The following is a 12,422-nucleotide window of genomic DNA, read 5'->3' as shown; positions in this document are numbered from 1 at the left end:
GTTGTATTTCTCATCATTGTTACATCGCACCCTGACTGGCTCATCTCCTCCCCGAGACCCCTCTGCAAGGGGATCTCCAGTGGCCTACTAATGGTGCACCTGCTTCTTAATAAAGCTAAAGTTAACATATTCCCCCCTCAAAAAAATGCAGGAAACGTTCAAGGAAACTAAAGAAGGAAGAGGAAAAATAGAAAACCTACAACAGCAAATAGAATTCCAGAGCTAAATAATAAAATAACAGAATTAGACAATATGATAAAAGCAGAGCAAAAACAAAATCAAAGAAGTGGATCAGAATTATTGAGCTTGAAGACAACTCTCTGGACTACAACCATTAAGAGAAATAATCAGCAAAAAGCGCAAAGGAATCCAGAGGAAGCCTAAGAATTGGGTGGGGCATTATCAAGAAGAACAAGGTCTGTCTCATTCAGATTCTGGAGCAGGTAGAAACAAAAAAATCTACAGAGAGAATAGTATGGGAAAACATGAAAGAAAACTTCCCTAACACAATAAAATAGAAAACAACTATTCAAGATGCTGAGAGAACGGTTCCGAAGACGACAGACATCCCAACAGATCAGAGTTAATTCCCCAATGTCAAGGAGAAGGAGAGAATCCCTAGAGCAGCAAGGGGAAAAAAATGACAATCACCTAGAATGGAAAATCATTAAGAATGCGCTTGGATTTCTCAGCAGAAATCATGCAAGCAAGAAGACATATATAAAACCCTGAAAGATTAAAAACTGCCCTAATCTTATAGCTAGCAAAACTATCCCTCAAATGACAGAGAAATTAGAGTATTTCCAGACAAGGAGAAACTAAAGGGATTTGTAAAAACAAGACCAGCATTACAAAAAATAAAATAAAGATAGTAAAATGAACACTTTAGACAGATAATCAACAATAGGAGACAAACGTAAGAGCAACATTAAAGATAACACAACCCAGGAATCAAAACACTGAAACAATACTCAAAACAGCACAGAAATATCAGGACAGCAAAGATTTCAATAAAACCACACACACATACTCACAAAACTACACAGCAAATGACAACAATAAACCTACATTTATCAATAATATGCTACTTAAATATGTTAATATGAAAATAATATGATAGAGAATAGGAGACTCTTTAAGAAAATAAGACCCATCAATTTGCTGCCTACATGACACACATTTTAGATAGAAAAACAAAAATAGACTGAAAATCAAAGGATGGAGAAAAAAGTTACCAAGCTAATGTCAACCACAAAAAAGCAGTGTCTTTAACAATTAGAACAAAACCAACAAAATAAACTACCAGGAGAAAAGGAATCATAAAGATTAGAATATAAATAAATGAATTGGAAAATAGAAAAAACAGTAGAAAAAAATCAATGACAAGAATTGGCTGTTTGAAAAAGTTTTGTAAAAATTAACAAACGATTGGCAAATTTAGCAAAGGTAAAGAAAGAGACAATATACCCAAAGTAAGTGAGGTGTAGTTTTGACATCCTTGCTTCTAATGCTGTACTTCTTCCAAACAGAACAGTTTGTGCTTTCAACCACTCCATGGTACTTTGAATATTCTTCTCCAGCACCATAATTCAAACACATTGATTCTTCTTTGGTCTTCTTTATGTAATGTCCAACTTTCACATGCGTATGAGGCAATTGAACATACCACGACTTGGGTCAGGTGCACCTTAGTCCTTAAAGCAAGCCTCATGGTTTTCAACTCTCAAAAGAGGTCTTGTGCAGCAGATTCACAAAATGCAACTCAGCCTGTGATTTCTTGACTTCTGCTTCCATGAGCATTGATTGTGGAGACACACAAGAGGAAACCCTTGACAACATCACTTTTTCCCTCCATTTGTCATGATGCTACTTATTGGTCCAGTTGTCTGGATTTTGGTCTTCTTTACACTGGGTTGTAATCCATAGTAAAGGCTGCAATCGTTGATCGAATCCTCCTCACTTTCAGCAAGAAGGTTGTTTCATCTGCATATCAGAGACTGTTAATAAGCCTTTTTCAGCACTCAACGACACATTCTTCTTCATATAAACCAAATTCTCTGAGTATTTGCTTAGCATACAGATAGAATAAGTATGGGGAGAGGATAAAACCCTGTCACATGCCTTTCCTGATTTTAAACCCTCAAGTATTCCCTTGTTCTATTTGCATAGCAGCCTCTTTATCAACAAACAAGTTTCCTATGAGCACAAATAAGTGTTTTCAAATTCCCATAATGCTCATGCTTATCCATAGTTTGTTATGATCCACACAGTCAAATACCTTGGCATAGTCAACAAAACACAAGTAAACATTTTTCTGGTATTTTCTGTTTTCAGTGAAGATGCATCTGACATGAACAATGATATATCATGTTTCATGTTCTCTTCTGAATCCAGCCTGAACCTCTGGCAGCTCCCTGTCAATGTACATCTGCAACCATTGTTGGATAATCTTCAGCCAAAACATATTTCCATGTGATATCATTCATAATGTTCTTTAATTTGGGTATTCTTTTGGGTTACCTTTCTTTGGAATGAGCATCAATATGGATCTCTTCCAGTTAGTTAAAAACTCAGAAATGGATTTAGGGCTCCCAGAGCTTTCCTCAAATGTAGAAATCAGAAATTTAAGTTCTAATACATACTCTTGTTAAGTAGTTAGCTTAGGGATAGGGAGTTGTCCCTCCCATACCTGCAAAGGGCCCTATTGAAGAGGTTGGAAAGAAGTCAGGCAAACATGAGACAATTATGAAGACCCCAAACTGAGCATGTTCATACTCATGCCCCCAAGCCAGGTTGGAGGTACACCTTGGTGGGCCAAATTAAGCCCAGGCTCATGACATCACCCAAGTGGACTTAACTCAGCCTATGGGGTCAACCAATAACATCAACCACACCATCTCCCAGCCAGGGGATGGGCTAAAATAAAGAGAGGGAGCAGGCTCTGGGACACTCTCTTACTCTGCTCCTGGTCAGAGTTAGGTAGAGGGGGAGGGTCTCCCTCCCCTGAGAGGACACACATGTGCCAGCTCCAGGCCTACTGGGGTCCACAACCTCTTGGCCCGAATGCTCTCTGTCTCTAGGGTTCTTGGGTTTCTGGCTTCCTGGGATTCCTCCCCCCGCACACACACACACCAAGATCTGATAGAGCTCTTGGTGGAGAGATATACCTCGGTCCTTGGCTCCTCCTCCCTGTGAGAAAGAATTCACATCAAAGTCTGGTATGTGATACACGTGAGTTTTATGAGAGTTAGAAGAAGTTGCAGGTTTACACAGGCACCCGCAGGGCCCCTCACCCTATGCTGTCTGCCTGGAAGCTGGTCGGAAAGCCATGCACACGATCTGGCTCCTGCCTTTTTCAATTATTCTTAGGGGCAGACCCCATTGACTGAATTGAATTTACCTGGTCTAGGTTGGCCAACCCAGGTGCAGCGCCCAACCAGGTGTACCTCCCCTTCTGGCCGGAAGTCTGAATCTTTGACCATGCGCAGTGTACCACTCCTTCTTAGCCGGTAGCTCGGACCTCTGAGCATGCGTTTTGGATGCCCCAGTCCCTATGCTAGCTACCTAACAGATCCACACCTGTGGGTGCTCTTTTCCACAATCATTGTTCAGGCCCAGCTGTGAACCTCTTTGAGACTGTAGAACCTGACATTTGTCCTTTCCTTCATAAAACCCCAGTTGGATTACAAAACAGGTTCTGGCGGGAATTATTTCATCATGCAAAGCCAAGAACTGAGGTATTATCAACCTAAGAAACCTAGCACTCCTATAGAAATACTATGCATAGGTGGCTTCAACCAACAGAAATTAATTTCTCACACATGTATTAGAGATTAAATTCTGAGCACACAGGTTTGTAAAAGGAGATGGGTAGAAGTGACAGCCAAAAATCTATTTTCAGGGTCCCCAAATAGATTAAGCCTCCATTGAATTCTTTCTGATCATTAACCAAGAATGTAGATAACCTTGCCCTTGGGCAGAATGAATTGGAAAGTGGTTTGCTTCCAGCCAGCCCAGGGTGGGGCCATATCTCCTTTAGGGGTTTCCCTTGTTCTGGGCTTGGTGGAGGTCACCATACTGGGGACCATCCATGGGTTCAATAGTCATGAATCATGCCCTATGAGTCTCCTCCTGCCTGCCTGGGCCAAGATTGGAAGCCCTTGAATCTAACAATGTGTGTGTCTCAATCATGGTTGCATTACTGCTTCTGTAGTCCCACCTGTAATTATTAAGTATTGAACTGGTATAAATCACACTTTTGTGACACTTTCCTTTCCCTTCCATGCTTTATTGAACTTCCAGATTGTGAATCCTTGGATGCCATTTTAATCTCATGATAAGGAAACCGTCTCTGCAACAATGGTCTGTTTGCAGAGTTTCATTCTGTTGCGCATAGGGTTGCTATGGGCTGGAACCAACTCGATAGCACCTAATAACAACATAGCGATTAGCATGGCCTCCCTTTTCTGGATGATGTGTCTGTATCTTTGCATTGTCTTTGTCTATTTTATTTTATTTTAGTTGTAAGTTCTTTAAATGTTAATGTATCTCACCCACCCCCACTCCCCAGAGAAACCCATAGGATCAAACTCCATTCCTTCCCCCTCCCCACGAAGGTGCTACCTCCTTCTGAGACAGTTGAGAGAGGGCACTGGTTGGAGCAGCCCCTGGGCTCTCCCTCCCCTAGCCCAGAGCCAGGGAAGGGAGGTGACAGATAGTAACGGATGAATAGATAGATGGACAGAGGGTCAAAAAAGATGGGACAGGACAGGGCTACTTCAGGAAAAGCCCCATTCCTTCAGCCTTGCATCTTGGGGGTGGGGAAAGGCATCACATACCAGAAGGGCCAGCCAGATCTGAGCCCAGGTTGGCTGCCACCCTTTGGGGTGGGGGGTCATCCAATAAATGTGGCCTCAATATGGCTCACTGCTGGTGACATCAGGTGGCAGACAGTCTCTTATATAGCAGGGCAGGGGAGCACCTACCTCCCAGGCCTGGACAGCAGCCAGCCAGGGGCTGGGGCAGCCGGGTCTTGAGGGTGGCTGACTAATATGTCATAGATGCTCTTTTTGGGAGGCATACCTTGGAAGAGGGCATTGAGATCCCACAGCAGTCCAGAGGACCCTCAGACTTCAGCGGCCACCCCCCAGAAGACTGGGCTAGTGGTTGGTGGGCACCCAGGGCAGGAGGTGTATGGTAGGGGTGCCAAGGGCATAACCACATTGGGGGTGTAGATGGGCAAATAAGAAGTGGGCAGCTGCCCCCAAAGTGGGGCCCTCTGTTGCCCATTAGATGGTCCCCAGGTGACTGAGTCTCCTGCAATAATTGCAGAGGCCACTCCCTGGGCTCCGGGGAAAGGGATGAGAGCTGAGTCGTCCCCCCTGGAATGCCTTTCCTTCACCCTCTTGGGCCCAGGGAGTGGGCAGAATGGGCACAGGTTCCTCTCAGAGGGCTGAGAAGTATGGGCATCCTCTCCTGGGCACCACACCCCATACTGACTGAAGCTGAACTTTCCTTTGGAGGCAGCTCGGGCCAGTGTGACCCTCCTCCCCTGGGTCTACCAGCAAGACTTGATACTGAAGCCCTGATGGGCTGTTCGTGGGGGACTGGGAGGCTAGTAGAGCCTGTCCTGTAGGACCTAGGGGCCCAGGTCCTTGGTGAAGACTCCTTGAGTGCCCCTGCTCAGCTAACACCAATGTAGAACTGTGTTCTGCAGCCTCAGGGACTCAGCCAGGACCAGGCTCACGTCCACCACCCAGAAGTTCCCCTTGGCTTGGGGCTTTCAAGGGTTCTTGGGCACTTGGTGCAGAGGAGAGGTATACTTGGGTGGGGCTGCCTACCCTGCTTCCCAGGGCTCTGCCCAGCCCTGGGTCTGTCTGCCTGGCTCAGACCTTGTGGAAACATGGGTTGGGGGAGAGGTTGTTTCAGGCGGAGTCTTTCCAACCTTCATAGTCGTCCCTGAAGAGGGGGAACACAGCCTGGACCTGCCGGATGATCTCGGCCAGCTTCTGGGAGGGTACAGCCTAGATCACCAGGGCGATCATGGCCAGGTAGGTGTAGTGAGGCTTGTCATGTCGCAGGTATGTTTTTTCCTTCCTCTCGGGGAACTGAGAGAGAGAGAGACTCCACCCCTAGGGCCCAGGTGAGGCACTCTGCAGTATCCTATGTGGGGAGCAGGCAGCCTGGCCTGGTGCCTTGCAGGGGGAAGTTCGCAGGGCACTGATATTGTATGAGGAGGCAAGACTCGGCTGTCTTTTTCTACTTTAAGACAATAAGTGTTCACCTTAAATTTTATTTGAGATGGGGTCTCTTTGGTACCCTAAAACAGATATAAGAAACCTAGATCTGCCTTCAGGGCCCCAACTCTTGGTACCTTGGTGATGCTCACAGTGGCTCATAGCTGCCGCTCCATTTGTGCTTCCTTGTTGGTACCTAATCTGATTGTTGGCATCTCAAAGGTAATTGATGTAAAACATACTCTGTACCCATATGAGCTTAGTAACTCAACAAGGAAAATCTTATTCACAGACGGGATTATTTCCACAGATATAGGACACAAGGACTAACAGCATATATTTATAATGGTGACAAATTAATCTACAACAAGCAGACAAAATGAATATTTTGTGTGAGTCCCAAGCATTTCACAGTCTCTAGGGGGAGGAGGAAATGGAAGGAAACTATTGTTAATTAACCATAAGTCGTGAAAGAGAGTGGAATTTTTCCATGGGAAATCAGGGGAAGGAGTGGCATCCTGAAGGGGAGGAATCACCCAGGCTTCATAAGGGAAATGATATGGATTTGGATCTTCAAGGGCAAGAGTTGTCTTGAAGTTTAACTTCTGAACACTGGGTTTGCTTAAGGCTACAAATAACTCTGAAAGCCCCACAACTGTGTGCAGAGCTTCCATTGAATTCCTTCTAGTCATTAACTTGGAATGTGAACAGGATTACCAATAAGCCCCTAACCCACCCAGGGAGGGCAGTCTTTCTTAGGGGCATGCTTGACTGTGTCCTTGATTGAGATTACTGTACAGGGGTCACATAGACCTGAGGCATGCCCTGGCTGCCTGGGTCAGAAGGTCCTGGACTGTCTTGTCAGCTTTCTGTCTAGCATGAAACACTTGTCCCAATTATGGTGCCATTCCCATTTCCCTAGTCCCATCTGCAACTGTGCTTCTGATGTGCCAGTCATGCTTCTATGACTATCTTTCTTTGCCCTCCCATGCCCCATTTCAGCCTCTGATTTCTATAAATCCTTTGAGGTCATTGAAACCTTGTGCCAATCATCTCCCTCATCCAAACTATGTGTGTTTGTCTTGTCTTTTCCTCTTTCCAACTTAATAAACGGTCTTCTTGAATTATATTTGAGATTTGAGGTCTCTTGGTAACCTGAAACAGGGACGGGTAAGGCTAAATCAGGACAGATGGAATAACAAATGGTGATCAATATTTTAGAATGGAAAATGACATTCTTGCTATTGTTCTCAGTGCCTATTGAATCTATTATGACCCATGGTGACCCCATGTGTACAGAGTCCAACTCCTCTATAGGGTTCTCTAGACTCATAACTTTCCCAAATAGATAGCCAGGCTTAGTCTTACAAGACATCTCTGTGTGGATTTAGACTGTCACGTTCGAGCTAGACCTCACCGGCATAACCCATTTGTGACACCCAAAGACTGCTATGAAAAAAGGCATCCTTCACATAAAATATACCAGTACTCCTCTCTGGTAAGTTCATCCAATTGTACGATGAGACACTAGAAAGAACAGTAAATCCTTAGGATTCTCCGTGAGACATAGGAATATGAATTATGCCCATAAGTCTAGCCTTAGCACCAGCACATTTTGGACCACAGGAAGTTCTACAGAGAATGTTCAGCAAGACCCCACAATCGACTACAATGTCCTTGAGGGTTTCTAGGCTCACTTCTTGAGGAACAATAAAAAAATACATTTGAAGCAGTATGGTTTTCAAATATGGATGTTCATTAGGGCCCTCAGTTAACAAAGAGAAGGAAAGAACACCAAATATTGGGTTCCACTCATCATCTGGACAAGCATCAGTGTAAATTAAAAGTTCCCAAGGCAATAGAGGCAGCCATGTTTAAACACCACTGTTGTAGATCCAGGAAGCCCCAGTGGCACTGCGGGATAAGCATTGGGCTGATAGCCACCAGGTTGGAAGTTCAATCCCAGCAGTCATTCCACTAAAAAAAGAGGAGGCTGTTTACTCTGTTAAAAAGTAATAATTTCAGAAACTCTAAGGAGCAATTCTACTCTGTACTATAGGGATGCTATGAATCAGAATTGACTGGATGACACTGGGTATTTGTGGTGAACTTCATTCTTACATTTCTTCCTTCTCATTCTATCCATCTGTAGAGTGACATGGTGTTCATATATATAAACTGTCTGCTCCCATGGGTCATCCTTATGTCAACTAAGTCCACATGGAAGAAGCATTCCAGCCTGTGTGATCCCATAGTTGTAAATTATAAAGTCCAAATCCAAAGGAGAAAATGGTACCAGGGCTTAAATCTGAACATCTGGTTTGCAGAAGGCTGTGGGGACACATTTGCTGGGTCCCTGATGTGGATTAAACCTCTGATGAATCCTTTGACCATAGTCAAAGGATGTGAATAGATTTGCTTTGAGAACACTGTGACATGGATTATGTTAGATGTAATTAGGTTAAAATGTAATACCTTATCATTTGATCTCACTTATTCCCTTTGATCTATGTACTTTATGTTTTTATGATTTTTATTAAAAGATCAGTTTATTAGGGGCTCTTACAGTTTTTATAACAATTCACACATCACTTGTACTAAGCATATTTGTACATATGTGGCCTTGATCTTGCTTTTGACCCACATTAAAGTTGGTGCAGTTTTAAAGTATTTTCTGCTTTCTTTTTGGTTAAGGTTTTCTCCTGTTTAATTTGGTCATTTTCATTGGATTTTCATTTGTTTGTTTAAAAATTTTTTTTGGTAGGCTTTTCTGTAGATGAAATCCAGGAGAGGTAAATCTTTAGATCCAGAAACTAGGGGCATTGCAGGGGAGGTTAGGGGGAAGTGGGGAGCTAACAACAATGACTACCAGAAGGAATGAGATGTTCTAAATTGATTGTGGTGATGATTACACGACTCTTCTTAATATGACTGAACTACTGAATTATATGGTTTGTGAATTATATGCCAATAACTTTTTTTTTAGTTACAGCCTTGCAAAACCTATCAGACAGTTCTCTCCACTCTCCAGAGTTGCTGTGAGTCCGAATCAACTCATAACAGCATACTTGTTTTGTGGACTCTGAGAGCATTTCTAACAAAGAAGTGGGCAAATCTGGATTAGCTGGAGTTTATTTTAGCTGATCTCTTAGAAATAAAAAATTTAACCCTTATGTAAAATATTTCATAATATTTACCATACACTAATTGATAACAGCTGGAGAAAGATGTCCTTTCTACTCTCGTAAGAGTCACGGTCTCAGAAACTCACAGCAACAGTTCTTCCCTATCTATAGGGTCACTATGAGTCCACAGCAAATTGTAGGCAGGACGATTTTGAGTTTTTAAAATTAACAACAAATACCATTACCTATATCTGGTTGTGGTTGCATCAAAGTCCATTGATAGGTATTGAGTTAGTTAATTGTGCCAGCCTGGCCGATAATCACATGTGGTGCTGGTTGAAAGGCGGAGGGATAAATGGGTGGTGAAGCCTCGCCTTTCTAGTTCTCGGGTCTCTTGCTTTGTGATGGTCACACCAGGATGCAGCTGCCTTAGCAGCTCCCTGCTTCAGCTTGCAAGATTGACGTCCTACAAGACATCCCCAAGGAGAAGCCGCATGGACCTATCCCGATGCAGCCCTGGGTGCTGGAGCAGCGGTGTGGAGATCCCTGCTAGTGCTGAGATGCTTATTCATTTACTGACTCAGCTTTCCTCCTACAGTCGGCATCATTGCCTCTGTTTTGTGAGGTGGAGGACTTTGTGGACTGGTGTTGGGTTAATTGGTTAATGTTGGACTTGTGGGCTTGGGCAGCATTGGGTTGGGATGTTTTCGTGATGCACATTTTCTTTGCATAAAACTCTCTCTTATACATGAGTTGCTGTGGATTTGTTTCTCCAAAGTACCTAGACTAATACAGGTATCTACAAAGAATATCATTAACTCCAAGTTCAAGTTCATTACACACGCCGACAAGTACATTAGTACATTATAGTGAATTAGCAAAGATAACTATGTCTGTTGACAGATTCATAGTGCAGAATTCTTTCATCAGCTAGAAACTCTCTTCTTGCCAATCATTTTTTAAGCGCCCTTTTCTTTCTTTTTTAAAATAAAATATATTATTTGGGGTTCTTATAGTTTTTATAACAATCCATACATCAATTGTATCAAGAGTATTTGTACATATGTTGCCATCATCATTTTCAAAACATTTTCTTTCTACTTGAGCCCTTGGTATCAGCTCCCCAGTTTTTCCTCTCTCCCCCACACTCCCACCTTTGTGTTCTGTTAATAAATTATAAATTATTTTTATGTTCATTTCTTACACCATCTGCTGTCTCCCTTCCCTCATGTTTCTGTTGTTTGTCACCTGGTGGGGGTGATTAATATGTTGATCACTGCGATCAGTTCCCCCTATCTTACCCTACCTTCCTACTACCCTCATGGAATCATGACTCCAATTACTATTTCTGAGGGGTTTATCTGTCCTGGGTTCCGTGTGTCAAGAGCTCTTGTCTATACCAGTGTACATTCTCTGGTCTAGCCGGATTTGTAAGGTAGAACAGGGATCATGATAGTTGGGTGAAGGGGGGAAGGGGGAAGAACCATTAAAGAAGTAGAGGAATGTTGCGTGTTTAGTCAGTGCTATGGTGCACCCTGGCTGACTCATTCCTTCCTTGTGACCCTTCTGTGAGGGGATGTCCAATTGTTTACAGATGGGCTTTGAGTCTCCACTCCGACCCCCATCATTTGCATGGATATAATTGTTTGTTTGGCATCTATTGATGCCTGATGCATGATCGCATTGATATCTTGTGATCACGCACTCTGGTGCGATTCTTCCATGTGGCCTAGAGCCCCCCTTTTAAAAATTAAAACAAATCATTTTATTGGTGGGGGGGTGTCATACAACTTTTATCACAATCCAGACATGCATCCACTGTGTCAAACATATCTGTACATTTTTTTTTAATTTAAAAAAATCTATCTTTCTAAAAAATCATTTTATTGGGGGCTCATACAGCTCTTACCACAATCCAAACAAACATCCACTGTGTCAAGTACATTTGTACATTTGTTGCCATCATCAGTCTCAAAACATTTGCTTTCAACTTGAGCCCTTGTTATCAGCTCCTCATTTTCCCCCTCTATCCACGCTCCCCCACCCTCATGAACCCTTGATAATTTATTAATTATTAAAATTTTGTCATATCTTACATGTCCGAAGTCTCCCTTCACCCACATTTTTGTTGTACTTCCCCCACGGAGGAGGTTATATGTAGATCCGGTTAATCAGCTCACCCTTTCTACCCCACCTTCCCTCCACCCTCCCGGTCTCACCACTCTCAGCAAAGTTTCTGAAAGGATAATCTGTCCTGGGTTCTCTGTTTTTCCAGTTCCTATCTGTACCACGGTACATCCTCTGGTCCAGCCAGATTTGTGAGGTAGATTTGGGATCATGATAGGGTGGGGACAGGAAGCAATTAGGAACTAGAGGAAAGTTGTATATTTCATCATTGCTACACTGCACCCTGACTGGCACGTCTCCTCCTTGCAACTCTTCTGTAAGGGGATGTCCAGTTGCCTACAGATGGATCTTGGGTCCCCAACCTGTACTCCCCCTCATTAACAATGATTTGAATTTTTGTTCTTTGATGCCTTGTAACTGATCCCTTCGACAACTCATGATCACACAGGTTTGTGTGCTTCTTCCATGTGGGCCTTGTTGCTTCTTAGCTATATGGCCGCTTATTTACCTTCAAGCCTTTAAGACCCCAGATGCTACATCTTTTGATAGCCAGGCTCCATCAGCTTTCTTCACCACATTTGCTTATGCACCCACTGGGTCTTCAACGATCGTGTCAGGAAGGTTAGCATCACGGAATGCCAGTTTATTAGAACAAAGTGTTCTTGCATTGAGGGAGTACTTGAGTGTAGGCCCAATGTCCATCTGCTACCTTAATACTAAACCTATACATACATGCACATAGATCGATTTCCCCATTGTCCCATATAAATATATTTACATATGTATACGCCATTATTTAGACTTCTATAAATGCCCTTTGTCTCCTAGTTCTTTCTTCTATTTCCTTTTACTATCCTCTTGTCCCACTATTATGCTTAGCCTTCATTTGAGTTTCAGTAATTCCTCTTGGTTACATTACCCTTGATCAAGCCCT

The sequence above is a fragment of the Echinops telfairi genome, unplaced genomic scaffold, assembly GCF_000313985.2.
Source record: "Echinops telfairi isolate 266 unplaced genomic scaffold, ASM31398v2 ScPeMD7_5;HRSCAF=22, whole genome shotgun sequence".
NCBI lineage: Eukaryota > Metazoa > Chordata > Mammalia > Afrosoricida > Tenrecidae > Echinops > Echinops telfairi.
This window is presented reverse-complemented; position numbering follows the sequence as displayed.